Genomic DNA, 18,507 nt, shown 5'->3' on the forward strand with positions numbered 1-18,507 from the left:
TGCGCCCCAAGCTGGTGTCCCAGACGTAAAAAGTAGGCACGCCCACTGCTCAGGAGACCCTCCGCTTGGCGTAGGGGTAGGGGCTCCCTGCAGGCCATTTTCTGTGCCACCCTATCTGTGTGGGCCCCTTAGGTCTGTTTCCTCTGTACAAGGGCCCTTTGGATGCTTTTTAAACCTCTACCCAGGAGATCTAGGATTTGGAGGAATTGGTTTGTTTCTCAAGTCCCTTAGGTTAGTTGATGAGGTTATTTAGGCGTAGAAAAGGGGAAAACAGAAAAAGCCTTGCCTTGGGCGTCCCGATCCCATTCAGCAGGCGTCCCTGTCTCTCATAGCTCTCCAGCCCAGGTTGTGGCTTGACGCACTGACACGATGTAGGAGCCTCGTGGTTGGGAATAGCCTCCCTGGGGTCAGTCTGCCTAGATTCAAGTTCCAGCTCTTCCACTTATTAGCTGTGTGACCTTGGGCAGGTTACTTTGCCTCTCTGTGCTTCAGCCTCCTTATTCTTAAAATGGGATCATAGTTTATCTTGTAAGATTGTTGTGATGATTAAAGGAACTCGCATGTGGGAAATACTTAGCACAGTGGTGGAACAGAGTTTGCTTTAGGAAAAAAAAAATAGTTAAGCTATCATCAACCAAGTGATAAGCTACAGAGATTTATAATGAAATCTTTTCCAGAGAATATTCACTTATGATTACCATGGAGTGTGAGGGTGACATTTGTGACTCTTCCTCTTGTGTCAACGCTGTGGGTCCCCACCTCAGCCCAGAGAGGGTGGTATTGCCATCTCTTCTGAAAAGAATCCTCTGTGTGTGGTGTGTGCATGTGTGTGTGTGGGAGCGGGGGGGTCCCATCTGTGTCCACAAGCCTGTATACAAGCTCAAAACTAGGAGGTGCAAGATACCTGCAATGGAAACATATTTGTATTACTTTTAGTAGTTGCATACGTTTAATCAAATTGAAATATTATAAGTAAAGGGAAAAATAATAGGTAGAGCCAAGCTGTGGTGTTGTAATTGGGTTGGGCATTTATAGAGTTGTATGATTTGCCTAAATGAAAGGAGTATGATTTTGTTTCTGTCCTTATCTCCTAATATATTTACGTAATGAGCTGCCATGAAGAAGAGTTTCTCAGCGGCAGCACTGTTACCATTTGGGGCTGGATAATTCTGTTATGGGGGCGTCTTGTGCGTTGTAGGATGTCGAACAGCTTCCCTGTATTTTACCCACTGGATGCCAGTAGCAGCCCCCACCCCCAGTCATGACAGTGAAAACTGTCTCCAGGAATTGCCAGGGTCCTCTAGGCGACAAAATCGCCCCCAGTTGAAAGCCACTGCCATAAAATATAACCTCTTCATTTGTCCTATCACATTCTGTGCTTTTCTATATTTAAGTTTTTATCCACATTCAAATGAGTGTGTGTGCACGGGTCAGCAGGGTAATTTCCCCATCACAGTCATATTCAAAGCATAAAACAAGATACGTTGCAGAAGTCCATAAAGTTGCAGTCCTCCCCACCTTCCCACCTTTTTTGATTTTGATACCAAAATCAAAAAAGGGGGGAAAATGGCAAAAGGAATAACCCATCCATATGCACAGATCCTTCAGAATTTTCCAGCCACATTTGGTGCTCACCCTCCAAGCAGAGAACTATGCAACCCCACACCCCATCCATCAGACAGAGATAATCCTTGGATGTCACTGCTACTTAAAAAATATACATGTTAGAACCAAAGAACCTAGTTGTCACTCAGTAGACAAGAGAGGATTAATTTTTGTCCCTCTTTCTCAGAGAGGGCTTTTTATTCCCTTTTCTGATTATATTTTTGAATGCCCTTCAAGTAGCTGTTTTGCATGTTGATGGTGATGCAGTAGAATTTAATGAACTGTGAGCTAAAGCAGAGGGGCTGAGCTGCAAAATAAATGAGTGACAGCAATTGGCTGCTGGAGGCTGTTACCTCCATCCCTCCCGTCCACATCCAGATGCCGATGCTGGGTGGGTACCAAGGGCAGCAGAGCCCAGCAGTGCCACACATGGAAGCCTCATTAATGAGGTTCCAAGGTTTCCTGCAGTTGTTCTTTTTCTTTTGTCTATCTCCGGGTGACCTCTAGTTGAGGAGGAAACAAACCATTTGTGCTTCTGGAGCCCTAGAGAAAGTCAGTCCCTCCCAATGTCAGTGCCCCTGGGCTTCCCGCGTATCATCACCGGCTAATTATCCTGCCAGAACTTCCTTTCTGAAAGTGTAGATTGCCACAGAGCAGGGCTGGAGTTTTTGGTCAATTAAGTTGAATTTGTTTGTTGAGATTAAATTTCTGTTGTTGTTATTGTGAGTTGTCTTTTATGAGACTAGATTATTTATACCAGAGATGTATAAAATAATTAAAGTAAATTGGTCTCATCAAACATATTCTTTGTCATGTCTGACAGTATTAACTAATAAGACTTGGCAAGAACGAGTGAATCTGTGCAAACTTGATTTTGTTAGTGGGATTCTTTTTTAACCTTAATTTGATGAATGGATCCCCGATCCAGAATTAACTCTTGGCTTGATATATCTTTCGGGCTCCTTACGCTCAGAAACAGTGTCTGCTGTTCTTTCTTCTTATTTCATCTTTCCATTGTCCCTGGTAAAGTGCAGTCAGTCATACGACAGATCCTAAAGAAATCCCTATAATAAGAAGATCCCTAAGGGAAAAAATCATGGACTAACAAATGGTTCTGCCTTAAATCAAGCATTACAACTGAAAGAATCTACAATAAAGTGGGACCACATTTTGCTCCACTTCAAATGTTTGTATTTTGAACTTACTGCTGCTCAAATTAGAATTAAAGGTGTGTCTAGAACATAGCAGGCTGACCTGGTCCCAAACCCTGGCTTTTCTTTTTTCTCTGCTAATGGCAGACAAAAATACCAAAAACAACAATAAAGCTAATGTACTTATTGAGCACTTATATATGCTAAGCATTTTGTTATTTAATCCTATTGCAACCCTAAGGTGCTATGGTCATAGTATTCTCATCTCACAGCCAAAGACAGGGAGGCTCAGAGGATTTAAGAAATTTCCTCAAAATCAGGCTGATGTAAGTGGCAGAACCAAGATTCCAATCTATGTCTGACTCTAGATCACTTTAACCACTGTACTGGTTCAATGTTTTGGATCTCAAACTCCCTGCAGCAGTGTAACTACACTTCCATACAGAAAGGTTGTTTTGGTCCCCTGTAGGATGCTGGAGACTAAATGCAGTGCTTGGGGGCACCTGAGCTCCCTGTTTCTTTCTCATCTTTCTAACCTACGCCACTGATCTTGTCTGCTTGTTGGCTTAGGTAAAGAACTTGGGCACAATTTTTTTTTAAATAAATTTATTTATTTATTAATTTATTTTTGGCTGCGTTGGGTCTTAGTTGCTGCACTCGGGCTTCTCTCTAGTTGTGGCAAGCGGGGACCACCCTTCGCTGTGGTGCGCGGGCCTCTCATTGCGGTGGCTTCTCTTGTTGAGGAGCACCGGCTCCAGGCGTGCAGGCTTCAGTAGCTGTGGCTCGTGGGCTCTAGAGCGCAGGCTCAGTAGTTGTGGCGCACAGGCCTAGCCGCTCCGCGGCATGTGGGATCCTCCCGGACCAGGGATCGAACCCGCTTCCCCTGCATTGGCAGGCGGACTCTCAACCACTGCGCCACCAGGGAAGCCTTGGGCGCAATTTTGAGGGAATTCAGAAAGGAGGAATAAATCATTTACAGTCCACGTTTTGAGAGCCACAGCATTTGCATAGACCTTTAAATATCAAAAAGTAAAAAGAAGCAAGCTTGCAGAAGAGGTGGAGTGTGTACCACTATCAGTTCTGTCTTTAGTTTCTTGTTCATCTCCAGCAAATGAGCAGATCCATGAGACGCTCCCCCCGTCAAACAGTAGATGGTTTCCTCTAAATTCAATGGAATTCCCTTTTCTTGCATGTTTCTGTGAACCAGGTAAAATTTTACAAGTAAACAAACCAAGGACTTCCCTGGTGGTTCAGTGGTTAAGGGTTAAGACTCCGTGCTTCCACTCTAGGGGGCGTGGGTTCAATCCCTGGTCGGGGGAACTAAGATCCCACATGCCACGTGGCATGGCCAAAAAAAAAAAAAAAAAATAGCAGATATAATGGTTCAGCTAAAATTTAGAGATAGATTAAGAGGATCTTCATAACTTTAGTATTTTTTTTTTACTTTAGTATTATTGAATTCATCTTTAATTGAAAAAAAAAACTTATAGTTATAATCTCATTCAAGCCTATTTCTTGAAGGCTGAATCTCTTGGATTACATTCTCCAGAGTCACATAGCTTTGATTTGTTAATTTATTTAAAAAATATTTATTGAGCACCTACTGTATGCCAGGCATTGTTCTAATGCTGCAGATACAGTGGTGAATGAGACAAATAAGAGTGTGGGTTTCTGTGTTCTGGTTGGTTAAATAATGTATTGATAAACAGTAATGCGATCGAGCCGTAGGTAGAGCACACCAGGCGAGGTGTGTTTGAGGGCTTCAGAGAGGTGGCGGGGACCACTACTGTAGAGCCCTGTAGGGCAGAGCCCAAAGTTCGGGCTTCATTCTAGATGTGGTGAGAAAACATGGGAGGACCCTGTGTGAGGGAAAGACATCATCTGGTTTGTGTTTTTAGAAGGTCACTCTGGCTGCTTGGAGCCTGGGAGACCTCGTAGGAACTGATGCATAGCTGTGAAGGTGGATAACAAAGGATAAACTTGAGATCTATTTCGGAAATGTAGCTGACGGCATTTGCTGATGGACTGAGGTGGAAAAGGGAGAGGTCAACATTTAGGGTTAGTTAGAAGGGGAATGGCCAGTGACCTGGTAGGAAAAGCAGCAGAAGATGACAACATGGGAGCCAAGAGAAGAAAGCATTTTGTAGAGCCGGTCAAATGCCAAGCGGTTGAGTGAGAGGAGAAAAGAGGTTGCTAGTTGCCACCAAAGGCTGCTGTGGACCTTGACAATAGCCATTTTAATGTCTTTGGATTTTATTTCCAAGTACGGATGACTTCATTTTTACATCACTGATAGACCTCTTTTTAGGCTAGCAACACCCTAAGTGTTTTTCCACATTTCTGCTGAGCTCAGCTACCACCCGACTAAATTGTCAGCTGGTCCCTGTGCCCCCTGCATCCCCCCGTCCGATGGTACCGATCACGGTGCCGCAGTCACCTGTGAGCACTAGGTACTGAGCTCCCAAGCGCTGAGGCTGTGTCTTTTGCATCCCCGAGTCCCAGTCCGGAGCACATTTTCTGACTTGGGGCATAGACAGGGAGAAAGAAGGACTCTTCCAATCCCAATTCAAGCGCTCTTGGCACTCCCCACGTTACCGAGGTTCTCATATATGACCGCCATTGCAAATGCTCTTTTACTTATCCACCCCTGTTGCATGCGCATGCGCGCGCACAGACATCTCCCCGCCCCCAGCCTAGGAGTTTCAAGGAGCCCTGTCATCATGCTCACCATTGTGTTCCCCGAGTTAACACGATGAATGCTGGATCTACGATTGGTGCTCAATACACTTTTTAAAAAATGAATCTTGGAAGAAAGGAGGGAGAAAGTGAGCATGGAAGGAAATCGGCTTCCCAGTTGTGAGTAAGCCAAATTCCACGGGTAAGCGAGGACATTCGTTTAGAAGATGTTGCTCCTCCAAAGAGAATGACCGTCTCTATTCAGGTACAGTTGGAGAGGTGGATGCAGAGGAACCGTCCTTCCTCACTGAGCACTGGTGAGGCTGCTCCTTTGATCCCTGACCACAGCTGAGTTCTGGAGGGCTGACACTGTAACATGACCCCCGGCTTCTGACTCATCACTGGCTTGTCCTCGCTGCATGGGCTGCTCCATTCCATTCCTCCGAGCTGTATCAACCGAGAAAAATTAGGGGAACAGCCATCTCTTTATTTAAATCCGAGCAAAGAATGTTGCCAGCACTGATTCAAAAGGTCATTTTGGAATTGTCCCCATCCGAAGCAATGAGCAGAGCAGGGTTTCCGAAGCAGTGTTCCCTTCCCATAGTAGTGCATCTGTGCTCTGAGAGCTGGAGTTTGGGGGCACACACATGCTCGGGAAAGACCACATGCCAGATTACCCTCTGGAGGTTCTCGGCAGCTATTAGTCCATCAGAGCACTCAGAGGTCTTGCAGTAAAAAACAAAAATGCGCCTCTTTCGATTTGGAGTCCCATCGCTCTTAATTTATCAGAGTTCAGCCACGTGCACTGGGTGATGATGATGATAATAATAATAATAATGCACTGTTTTGGATTAATAATGCAGTCCCACATAGAAGCCCACTTCTTCATCTGGTGTCCAAGCAGAGAAACAAAGCTCCTTTCCAATCCTGGAGGAGAAACTGGCCATGAAGAGAGCCCGCTATCCCCAAACCATGTCTACCGTACTTTATGAGTGGAAGGGTTTTCAAGGGTGGGCTTGATTATCCATCCTTTTCACCTCACGCCCTAATGCTAGAGCCCAACTCCCATCCAAACTGCCACTCCACCATCACAGTTTTCCTTGTGGAAGAGCATCTGGAGTATTCGCTCAGGGAGCTGATTCTGAGTGCTTTGCCTGGGGTCACTGAGAGGTCCCTCCCAAAGTGTCACAAACCAGGCACCGTGTAGAGGCTCACCTTGGGGCTGCAGGAGCGGGGGGGCGGGGGGCGCAGGGAGTCTCTAAAGAAGGTTCCCAACCCTATTGTTTCTAAAGTCCAAGTGCTTCTTCCCATATCATGTGTATATTTACTATGGCAGGAGTTTTTTTTCTCTTCTGGAAAAGGTGCTGGTAAGTTGATGTGGCCTCTTACAGTCGGTGGCATCCTGAAATTGAGGAAATCCTGTGGTGCAGAGCTTGCCCAAGGCCTTTCCTTTGGTCTTTCATGGGGCCAGGCACTACTGAAAAATGAGTGCACATTGGGGAATTGCTGTGTAGGAGGTGCATGGGAAATAAATACATCCGGGGGAAAATGTAAATCGAGGGGAGTAAATGTTGAAAGAATAAGTAAACAATTTCACTATGATGAATCTTCCTTCACGTGGAATGAATAATCATTTTTTTTTCCCCAGAGAAAGCAACTCTGGTCTTTGTTTTACAAAACTGGAACTATGGATTTCTGTCTAAGGTTTGGTTTCTGACTAACCCTGTTACTTGTTTGTTTATTAGCATCGTAGATGCTTTGCTTTTCTCTCCCAGGAATTATTTCTTCAAATTCCTGAGGCTTCTCCAGAGATGCATTTTTCTCAGATGAGTATGGCTCCCCTGGTGCGGTGGCTGCGATTTTCCGCCCGTCTCGCTAAGTGGCTGTCCCCACCCCGTAGGTATCCCTCTCAAACGAGCCGCCTCCACCAGGAGCCCTGCTGCCCGGTCCCCAGCAGTGAGGTCCCATTAACACCAGCCCCGACTGACCCCTGACTCAGTGACCTGCATGACAGTCAGCTCTAGGGCATCGTCCGATGGCGGCACTCTCTCCAGGTGCGTATGAATTAAGTCACCGGAGCGTTGTAAGAGGCAGGACCTGGACAGCATCTCTGAAAATTCTTGTGCCACTTTTTCAGCTGCCCGTGTCATGTGCTTACCACTGTGACACTCACCCGAGGGGGTGGTTGGTGGGAAGCCTCTGTGCTGACGACACACCTCTGCCTCGGATACCCTTTGATGGGGGGCAGTGTTGGTGATGTTTGAGAGGGATTGGGAGACCAGTGAGGAGGCCCAGGGCAGCGGGGGTCCCCTGAGACCTGCCGCACTCTGTGGCTTGTGTGTGAGCCAGGGAACCACGGGGCTGTTTTGACCAACACAGGTGCCTGTGGCACAGGCAGAAGAGCTCTGGTCCTCTCTTTTATTTTCTTATTACTCCATCTGCCCCGCCCCCGCTGGCCCACAGAACTTGCAGACCTGTCATCAATGTGATTTGATCAGTATCACCCCGTCCTGCTTTCTATTCTTTTTAGGTTGTTTGGTGTTTTTCTCTTTAATATTTCTTTCATTATTCGGCCAGCACTGGAATTGTGTTGAACTGGCAACACAGTCCAGAGGAAGTGGTTGTTTTGGGATTGGTTTGGGGGGATTTCTCAGGGGGACTGGGGGACTGCTTTCTACCCCAGGGACACATGGACCTATATTTTTCTTGTGTGTCTCCTGTGCAGCATTCTGCGATCATTTTTAAGAAGTGCTTGGCCCTGTGAACAGGCAGACAGAAGGTCTCATGTAAACTGTTAACTACAGAATTTGCTCGGTTCCAGGACCCTACTGATTGTAGGATGCCACATCAATTGAATAGCACCTTTTCCCAGGTGACTAGAGCACTTCTAGGACAGTCTCTGTGTCCAGCCAGTAGTGGCTGGCAGCAAGAGATGGGTATAGTGTAGTAGAATAGGGCACAGTCTGGGGAATGAGCCAACGGCAGCTTCTGGTGCTGTACGACTCGGTTGTAATTAACCCACGCACACCCCTTCTTTTCTTCCTGGAGTCAGGTACTTCACCTTCCCTTTGGGTTAGAATTTATTTCAAAGTACAAAATAATGAAGTTAAACGGCTTGGGGAGTTTCCTGTTTCTGGTGATACCCGTGACAAATGTCATATAAATTAACCTGGTCCCATAGCAACTAGGCCACACATAGAAAAAAAAAAATCACATCATTGCCAAGTAGTAATTGAGGAGCATAGTTTTAGTTTCCAAATGTAAAGGGTGGTGGGGGGGGGGCCCTTACTCTTGTTTTATTTTTGATTTCTAGTTTAATTTGTGATGGCCAGGGAAAGTTATGTTACCCGTTTTATAACTTAGGATATCTCCTTTGTGATCATGCTTTTTTTTTTTAATGTGTCATATGTTATTAGAAAACTTGTATAATCTCCTTTTATGTGCAGGGTTCCATATATTAATTGTTTATTTTGTTATTCAAATCCTATTTATCCTCACCATTTTTGTCTGCTTGGTCTATAGTTTCTGAGAAGGGAGTTTTAAGTCTCCTATGATGGTTGTGTGTCTGTCTCTCCTGAAATTCTAATACCTTTTGCAGTACAATTTTCAGGTTGTGCTATTGGATACATGTAAGTTTATGATTCATGTCATTTTAGTGGTGGAGTCTTCATCCCTATTAATGCTTTTGCCTTAGGTCCTACTTTATCTGATTAACATTGCCACCTAATTTTCTTTTGGTCAATGTGTATTTGCCTTATCTCTTTCCAATCTTTTATTTTCAACCTTTCTGTGTCATTTTGTTTTAGGTGTCTCTCTTGTAAGTAGTATATAGCTGGCTTTTTTTAAAGTCCAATCTGATAGTGACTTTTAATTGGTGAGTTTTATCCATTTACATTTATTGTGATTACTTTATATATTTGGACTTATCTCTGTCTTTTAATTTGCATTCTGTGTACCTTGCATTTTATTTGTTTTTGTTCTCCTTTCCTGCCTTCCCTTAAATTAGCAAAGTTTTCTTAACCGTCTTGCCATTTTTCTCTCTGCTAGCTTGGCCGCAATAGATTTTATTTTATTTCTTTATCTATCTCTTTAAATCTATCTATTTATTTAGTGCATTAAGTTTTCAACATGTATACTGAACGATAATTTTTTTCTCATAAAGAATACAGTTGTTCAGGATCTCGGTCTTCTCAAACAACATAGATTTTTACATACATATCCCACTTAAAGTCAACTGGTAATTACAACAAAGAATTGAAATCCTGGCTCAAAACATTGCCATGCGTTCTCAGCCTCCTGATTCACAAGAGGATTATGATTGATTTATAAAGCATAAACTTTCTGCTAATTCACTCTGTTTTACACCATGAGGTGTTTCGGGTCATATCTCTAGTTCAGAGTGATACATTCATTCCCAGCTCATAAAAACCTTTCAAGTTCCTGAAAATGTTCTGAAGTAGGATTGGACAAAAGAGAGGTCAGAATCATTCAGCCCACTCTTAGGACCTGTTCCCATAAATCCTGTTTGTCACTTGTCATGATTTCCAGTGTGAAAATCAAGGGGTTCATCCCTGTTAACACCTGCTTACTTATCCCTTGATGCCCCAAATTTAATGTACATATAAGCCCCCTGGGGGGTTCTTGCTAAAATGCAGATTTGAATTCAGCAGGTTTGTGTTTCTAACATGCTCCCAGGTGATGCTGGTGCTTTTGGTCCATGGACCACACTTTGAGGAGCAAGTGCTTAGAGAATAAAATGTAGTTAGTTAAAAGTGGGGCTTCGGCTCCAGGTCAAGGTTCCTTGATACTTCACAGAACAGCAGATTCCAGAAGAAGCATTTTCTTTGAATTGATGGGGTTCAGGATCATTTGAATTTTGAAGATATCCTTAAGGCCCTGCAGAGCCCTCCCACCCCTCTCCTCGCCCAGAGCCAGAAGTAAGTGCTCATTCAGACCCATGCGAAGTCCCTCTTACCTCCATCCCACTGGAGGTCAGCACAGCACATGCTTTGACTCTCAGGCTTGTCACTGTGTCATTTAGATGTGACTCTGTGAGTCAGTGCCCCGAGGAAGAGCCTGCCTGGGGCCAGGGGCAGGCTTCCTGGTAATTTATGTCTAAGACAAGCTTTTAATAGAGATACACTTTTAAACAGTAACCAGGAAAAAGGTTCTCTCTTCTTAACGGGTACCCATTTATAGGACTCAGCTGTTGAAGCTCAAGGGTAGCATTAGGCTTAAGTTTAATCTTCTGTATACCGTAATTTACAGCACTGAGTAAAGCATTGTACGTATAACTATTTCAGTCATTTGCTATGATAAATAGCTATTGCTTTTGGCGGAACAGAAACGCCATCTCTGCTTTCCACTTATGAATACTGAATAGTCTCAGGCAGGCTTTTGCTGTAAGTTTTTAAAGGGGAAATCCCCACCGATCACATCTCCTCAGTGGCCCAAAATGTCATTTCCCTGCTGTGTGCACCAGTCATTGCTCGATCCAGATGGCAATTCTGCAGCACACGTGTGTTCCTGGTGAATGTTGCACAGGGCACGCCCAACAGCTCCAGGACCAAGACCTGCTGAAGGCTGCAGTTTTGCACCAAATGCCTTGAGCTGTTAGGTAGGAGATTTAGCTAGTGGCAGGAAGCCACCAACAGGGATCAGGGATCTATCTTAGAGGTGATAATGTGATGCAGGAAAAATAGAAGGGGTGTGAGTCTGTTGGATTCCTGACAGTGAAAAGATGGTGTCAGCTAGGGAAATTGAAACTAATAGGGACAAAAGGAGAGGGGAAATGCCCAGGCTATAAATCTCTAGGGATAAACTCTTTAGGAACTCAGAGACACACATGCTTTCCACCGGACTTCCCTTAGTTCAGATACTTTATTCCCTGCCAGCTGGGAGGAGGCAAAATGGATATTCAAATATGACGCTCAGGTCGAGTGACCAGTTTGTCCCAGAAATCCAAGGCCAAGTTGGCTGGTTACCCTAGACTCAGGCTCCCAGAAATCCTCCCAGTTTCTTTCCCACGGACGACCTTTCTGCACCAGAGGGACTGAAATCTTCAGACTAGCATTCTTTGGTTTGTCTCACATGTATGAGTACCCACCGGGTGCTCGTTAAGTACTCCAAGTATCGCACTGGATGGTGAGATAAGGACTCAAGGGCAAACATGAGCAGAGATGGTGAACGAGTGAAACAGCGCGCTCTTGCCTGCTTTTGAATCCTGTGACGTAGACGGGCTTCCGCGGTCGCACTCCCAAATGCCACTTCTCAGCAGTATGTCTAGAAGGTGATTCCTTTGAAAATAGAGATGAGAGACTTCTGTTCTCACTACCGCCTTTGGAGGGTGATCATATATCTTTAGAAATATCTACAGCGTCTTTACGAAGCACTCTCTCATGGCGTGTTCATTTTGATTTGAGTAACAACTCAGTAAGGTAGACTGCTGGGGGCTGGCTTCCCAGATTTGGGAGCTCAAAGAAGTTTAGCGACTTTCCTAACGTCACACAACCGATAGGGGCACAGCCGGGACTAGTCCTCAGGACTCCTGATTCTGACCCCAGGGCATTTGCCCTGAACAGAGACCCCAGTGAAAAAAATGCACAGCAGCCATCGAAGAGTGTGTCCACGCTTGGAGGCAAATTCACCTTTATGAAACTTCCAACCTTTGTAGTTTCTAATTCCAGGCTCCGGGCAATGAACATATCCTCTGGCTCTCTCGTATCTCTTTCACCTGGGATCTGAGCTTTCTCTAATAACTATTTGAAAAACACAGTCTTACAGTGTTGACTCTGAAGGACTATTATTCAGTCTGCCTATAAGGTTATGATCTACCTTTCCATTTCTTGGCCTGAGGATTCCATCAGAAGAAGGTCACGGTCATTTCAGCAGACACTGAAGGCGGTTGGTTGTGTTCTGCATGCGAATAAATCCGCTCAGCATTCTGATTAGTTATAACGGGTGATGAGAGAATTGTGCAGACCGAAAACTCCACGTATGTGTTTCATGCATGTAAGCCTACTAATGAGAGTGGGTTTTGGCAGAAAGCTAAGCATTGGTGTTCCTGCCGCTGGACCTTAGAGTTGCTCGTTGGTATTCTGGGAACTGGAGTGCAGACACAGATACAGTACGACTTGATCTTGAGAGCACCTCTCACTCCCAGGCCTTCGATACGTTTGTTAAACAGGAAGATGAGAGAAAGCAGTCTGGAGAGAGGATTGTATAGAAGTGGCTCAAGAGACCTGGCAGTTTAGGACTCCTTGGAAACCTTGCTGTGACCTCCCACCTCTCCTTGCCCATCTGTGGAATGGGCATGGTGACTGCGCTCCAAGGTTATTATTCCAAATGATAAACTTGAGAACGCCTTGGCATGTGACTTGTGCTATAAATACTCCTCGCTGCCACGTGGAAATAAGGAGTTTTCAGCTGAAATGTATAATGAGGTGAGGCAGGGAACGTCAGTCCCTGGCAGCAGGAGTGTTGCCAGAGGTGGGAGGTGTGCGGGGAGGGGTCCAGATGCTCGCCTAAGGAAGGAGAACAGAGAGACCGTCTGTGAAGCATCTGGGGGCATCATGGTGGAATGTTCAAAACAAACAAACACAGAATAAGCGCTTGGATGTCTGGCCTGAACTCTGAAACCAGTCAGGGGGATTGGAGATGAGCCCTGTGTCTTTTCATGTTGCAGGCTCTGTGCTCCAGCTCCGGGCATCCACTGAATCCAGAGGCCTGGGACGGAGAAAGGCCTGGCCTAACCAGGACCCACGTGGGCTTCAGCTGCTGTGTTGGAAGGCGGGTTGTGTTGGAAAGGTAGCAGCAAGGGGTTAGCGCCAGCCAGAGCCTGAAGCCAAGCTGTCTGGGCGTGACTGTGGCTCTGCCACTGACCAGCTAGGTGACCTTCAGCCAAAGCCTCAATCTCTCTGTGCCTCAGTTTCCCCATCTACAAAATGAGGATAATATTAGTACCTGTCTCAAAGATTGTCAGGAGAATAAAATGAGTAGATACCAGCACAATGCTTAGAATAGGCACCTGGCATCTGTATATGTCAGCGTAGCGAGGCACTTCTCCAGCCTTGCGAATTCCAGCACATGGCAGAGAAGAAACACAAAGTGGATGGGCTGAGGAACGTTCACCTCCAGAGGATTGAGTGTATCGACCATGAATTATATGGTCATTCCCAGAGAGGAAGCATCAGCTGGAAAGAAGGAAGACGGGTCACAGCCAGAATGATGCCCAGCCTTGGCTGGACCACCGGCTGTAAGCAGAGGCATGGTGGAGGACTCGGGTTATGCTCGGGTCTTGAAACCATCTTGAAACTCCAATGTGCCTTCTCCCTGCTCCCAGGGAAGTTGGAAGCTTGGGGTGGAGGGAGGTCTGTATCCACAAAAGCAGATTCCAGTGGCCAGTATCCTAGGAATTTTTATCTCCTTATCTTGCACAAGTCAGTCTTTCCCAGAGTCATTTGCTGATATTGTATCTCTGCTGTAGAATCCTACAAAATCATTGCCCTGTTATCTGTCTGCCTCAACATGGGGAAAAAAATCCCTCTCATCTGGAACTCTTGTCTAATGCCTGCCATCCTGCCTGACAGCAGTGTGTGGGCAGGTCTGCTCTGTGCTGTACACATCTTCAGAATGACTGGATTTCAGGCTTTCAGAGCAAGTGTCTTTAAATCCACTGGTGAAAGGAGACAGCAATCATCTGCCAGTTGGCGTTTGCCAAAATGTGGCCTCATAGCAGGATGAAGTGATGGCTGCTGGCATGAAACCTGGTTCCCCCTGGGAGTACACCCAGCCTGAACAGCTCCTTTAAAACCAGAAACAATTTGTCATCTTTTGATTCTCTTCCAGCACTGTCCCTGTCACAGGTAGATAAATGAGGCGGCGTATGGGTGTCCAAACGCAGGATCATCTAATCCCAGCGGTTTCCTGTGGAGGCATCACTCCGTGAGGGTGGAGAGCACAGTGGGATGGTCCCCAGCTTCGGGATTGTTACCATAAGCAAATTTTTTCCTCGCATGTGTCATTTATATGCATGAAGTGCTTTCTCAGAGTCTCCCAGCCTCCAGCGTGCCATCAATAGGTGCGTTCCCCGTTTCAGAATCCTGAAATAAATCATAACACTGGTAAGCTCAACATCTCATGTCTGTAGTTCCATGGAATGCCAGTAATCAAATCAGTGTCTCAGCAGAAGCCAACAAGCACCCCTGAATTAGAGCTAGGGGTTGGACTTGATGTTCTAAAAAGCCTTGATTACAGAAAGCCGATGGTGAAGGAGGATGTATTTGGGTTCACCTCAAGTTGCGTGCTCTGTATGTGGCTTGAAAGATACCTGCGTGGTTTTCTACACAGCCCACGTGGACCTCAGATTTTCTCAGCTGCGTAAAACTAAAGTCACCAGGTTATTCCCAAGAACACAACAGGCAGAAGCGGTCTCCTGATGCCTCTTAGTTGCCCCGTGGGTGAGCCGTGGCGCCCCCGTAAATGAACGCTAGGCCTGTGTGGTGGATGAACTTGGCTGGCCGGGGCAGGCCTTGTGCTTGCGTCAAGGGGCTGAGTGTGTTACTGGTCCAGCCAGCCAGCTTTGGTTTCTTCTGTGGCCACCAGTCATACCTTTCACCCCTGCAGCAGCTGGGTTCACTGGGCATCCATAGTCCCAAGGGCCCAGGCTTGGCTGGATTAACTCAACTTCATGCCTAACCACAGGAAAGTTATCTGCCCCAGTAGTGTTTCAGTGAATCCTTGAACGTCACTGAAGCAGCCTGAGAAACGAACAGATGTGGAGCGTCTTCTCAAAGCTAGATCTGCTGAGCATCGAGCAGATTCTCACACAGGCCACGGGTGCTGGTGACCAGGAGGAGTTTATGGCCAGCTCCTCATGATCCAGGGTACTGAAGGAGGAATGTAGCGTGAACTTCAATGTTTAAAAATAAATCCCCCGGGGCTTCCCTGGTGGCACAGTGGTTGAGAATCTGCCTGCTAATGCAGGGGACACGGGTTCGAGCCCTAGTCTGGGAGGATCCCACATGCCGCAGAGCAGCTGGGCCCGTGAGCCACAACTACTGAGCCTGCGCGTCTGGAGCCTGTGCTCCGCAACAAGAGAGGCCGCGATAGTGAGGGGCCCGCGCCCCGCGATGAAGAGTGGCGCCCACTTGCCACAACTAGAGAAAGCCCTCGCACAGAAATGAAAACCCAACACAGCCAAAAATAAATAAATAAATAAAAAATAAGTAAAAATTAAAAAAAAAAAAAAATCCCCTAATTGAGCTTTAGCCAGTGGTTCATACGAGCAGTCTTCTAGGGGAGGGTGTATTTCCTTTTATGTTCCCCCAATTAACGAGCAGCAAAATGACCCCGTGGGGCTTCGACTACAGCACAGGATAATCTGCGTGGGGTTAAAAGATGGGTCTGGGTTCCTGTTCCTGCCTCTTCCAGCCTCTGTTCTTCACCTATAGACTGTTTGCTGCATCTACTTTATAAGGTTGGGGAGGATCAAATGAGTTAACAAATGTAGAGATATCGAGTCCAGTCATAGGAAGCACGATACATCTTAGCTCTAAGGCTGAATAAGGCATCTTACTTACAGAAAAAGAGGGGAGGAAGTGTGACTTCATGGAACATGATGAAACCACAGAATGGCTTGTTCGTTAAACGACAGGCACAAAACTAAGTGAATCTTTAAGGTAGTTCTGCATTTCATTCATGGTGAGATCACATAATCTTTTTTTTTTTTTTTTAAGCTAAAAAGGCTGAGCCAGCTGTACATGATATATTAAACCCACACATTTACTTACTTTAGAAAAGTTACTATTTTGAGAGTATGATCATTCCTGGAAAAAAAAACAATTTTGGTGTGCCTCCTGTCCATTGAAAAGACTCTTTACATGTAAAGAGTGGTTTCCATTCCTTGGATCAGTGTCTTCGAGTTCTGCTCTCTTCTCACGCTTTGTCACAAAGCGAGGGAAGGGAGGACTGTGAAATCCTTGAGGAAGGAGTTCCTTCCAATTCTGCTTCATCGCCCCAGAGTATCTGGCAAATAGTAGGCACTCAGTCAACGTCTTATGAATGAATGGATGAATGAATGATTTAGATATTTAATCCTTTAAGTCAGTGATATTCAGCCTTTAGCCGTGCATCAGAATTGTTCCTTTGGGGTGGTGGGAGGGGTTCGTTTAAATACAGGTGACTGGGTCCCACCCCCAGAGTTTCTGCCTCAGTGGGTCTGGGGTCGGGCCCGAGAATTTGCATTTCCGCCAAGCCAGCAGGCGATGCTGACGCTGTTTCCCCGGGGGCCGTACTTTGAGAACCACCTGCTTTGAGGGCCACTCCGCTTCTCCGAGCCTTCCAAAAGAGTGACATCTATAACTGGCTGACCTTGCCCCGTAGAACTGAGATATAAAATTGCTAGGGTTTGATCAGATGGAAGAGCTGCCTGAATTATTTTTTTATCAAAAACTACATTGTGCCTCTTGTACGATTATGAGAGAAGCGAGAATGGGATCTCCTCCTCCTTTATGACCGTGGCAGGACACAGCCAGCGGGCTGGGGTAGCGGGGCGCACCTTGCAACATTTAAGCCAGATTACACCTCCATCCAGTTCTGGAATCCACGCTTAGTGTCAGATGCACTTAACTGCAAAGTTGAAATGAGACATGACCTTTTGCAGAAGCTGCAGATGAGCAGAAAGGGTACAGGAGAGGCGCATATGATACGTAAGGGAACACGTTATTTTGGTTATCTTGCAAAGTCTTTTCCTGCTGCCTGTCGGCCTAAGTAAAGTCATTAAGCCCCACCGAGTTCACAAACGAGGGAATTGCATAGCCTGAGGAAGGCTGCTCTCTGCAAAGAGTCATTCTCCTAATGCCAGATGTCACTTTGGATCGTAGGCAAGGAGCTAGAATTCCAAACCCAGGCCACAGGGGAGCTCCTTCCTTCCATCCCCCTCTCGTCGGGAAAGAGCCCTCGAGACTGTGGGGACCCACAGTAGAGGCTGGGAACAGACAGTAGAGGGTACCAGAGGGACATCAGACTCCCTGAACAGAAAGGAGATCAAGATGGAACCTGAGAAAGCAATTGAAGGGAGTGGGGGGACCAAGGCCTTCCTCTGAGGTAGTGAGAGTATATTAGTAACCTACTGCTACATAACAAGTGACCCCAACATTTAGCCACTTAAAACAATAAATATTTATTGTCAAGACGTGGGAGCAGCTTAGCTGGGTGGTTCTTGCTCAGGGTCTCTCGTGAGGTTGCAGTCAAGCTGTCTTCCAGAGCTGCTGTCATCCGAAGGCTTGGCTGGCGCCTGAAGACCCACTTCCAAGGTGGCCCGCTCACCTGGCTGGTGGCAGGAGGCCTCGGTTCCTCGCTCTCAGTACCTTAGGCCTCCCCACAGGGCTGCTGACAGCATGGCGGTTCACTGCCCTCAGAGCCAACAACCTGAGGAAGAGGAGGGGGAGTCAGAAGGCCATTTATGACCTCTTCTCAGGAGTGACACACTGTCAGCCGCTTCTGCTTGATGCTGCCCATTAGAAACAAGTCACTAGGTGCAGCCCATAGTCTTGGGGAAGGGAATGAGTCTCCACCCCCTGAAGGAGTGCCACCACAAAGAGAGAGCCTCTTTCATCCTCCTCTTGCCGGGCTCAGAAAAGCACAAGGGTGATTGGTAAAGGATCTTTGGTGAAAAACGGTGGGAGGTCCTTTTAAAAGGACCCCAGAACGGGCTGTGGGACTTTTGCCTGCTTGAGCTGAGGACGGGTGGTAGGGGAGGGGAAAAGGCATTGGAAACTCTCTGAGGGCTTTGAGCCCACCATCCTGTAGGGGTCACGCGGGCCCCCTCTCTCTTGCTTAGAAAGGACTGTAGCCACCTCTGAGTCCCAAGGCTCAGGCTTGCTTCCAGAGAAGAGGGAGAAGAGGCTGGCTGCTTAGAGCCAACTCCGTGCTGGTGAGAGAGCGATAAACAGCCCTGTGCATCTCCTTCTAGATTCTCTGCCTGCCGGGTCCCCAGCAGGGGAAGAACAGGGATCTCAGGCTGCAGTGGTGTCCTGGAATAAAGAGGAGCTTCTGAGCTGTGCCTCTCAGGAAG

The 18,507-nt window shown here is 46.5% G+C and overlaps 2 protein-coding genes across 8 annotated transcripts in view; both read left to right on the plus strand.

Annotated features, from left to right (window-relative positions):
• LOC309632389 (uncharacterized protein) overlaps nt 1–18,507 on the plus strand; it is a 324,914-nt gene that overhangs the window by 147,835 nt on the left and 158,572 nt on the right. The window lies entirely within an intron of this gene.
• Nucleotides 1–18,507, plus strand: part of ATXN7L1 (ataxin 7 like 1) — a 233,925-nt gene that overhangs the window by 87,272 nt on the left and 128,146 nt on the right. The window lies entirely within an intron of this gene.

Source organism: Balaenoptera borealis (genome assembly GCF_965194805.1).
Source record: "Balaenoptera borealis genome assembly, chromosome: 7".
In the NCBI taxonomy this organism is placed as follows: domain Eukaryota; kingdom Metazoa; phylum Chordata; class Mammalia; order Artiodactyla; family Balaenopteridae; genus Balaenoptera; species Balaenoptera borealis.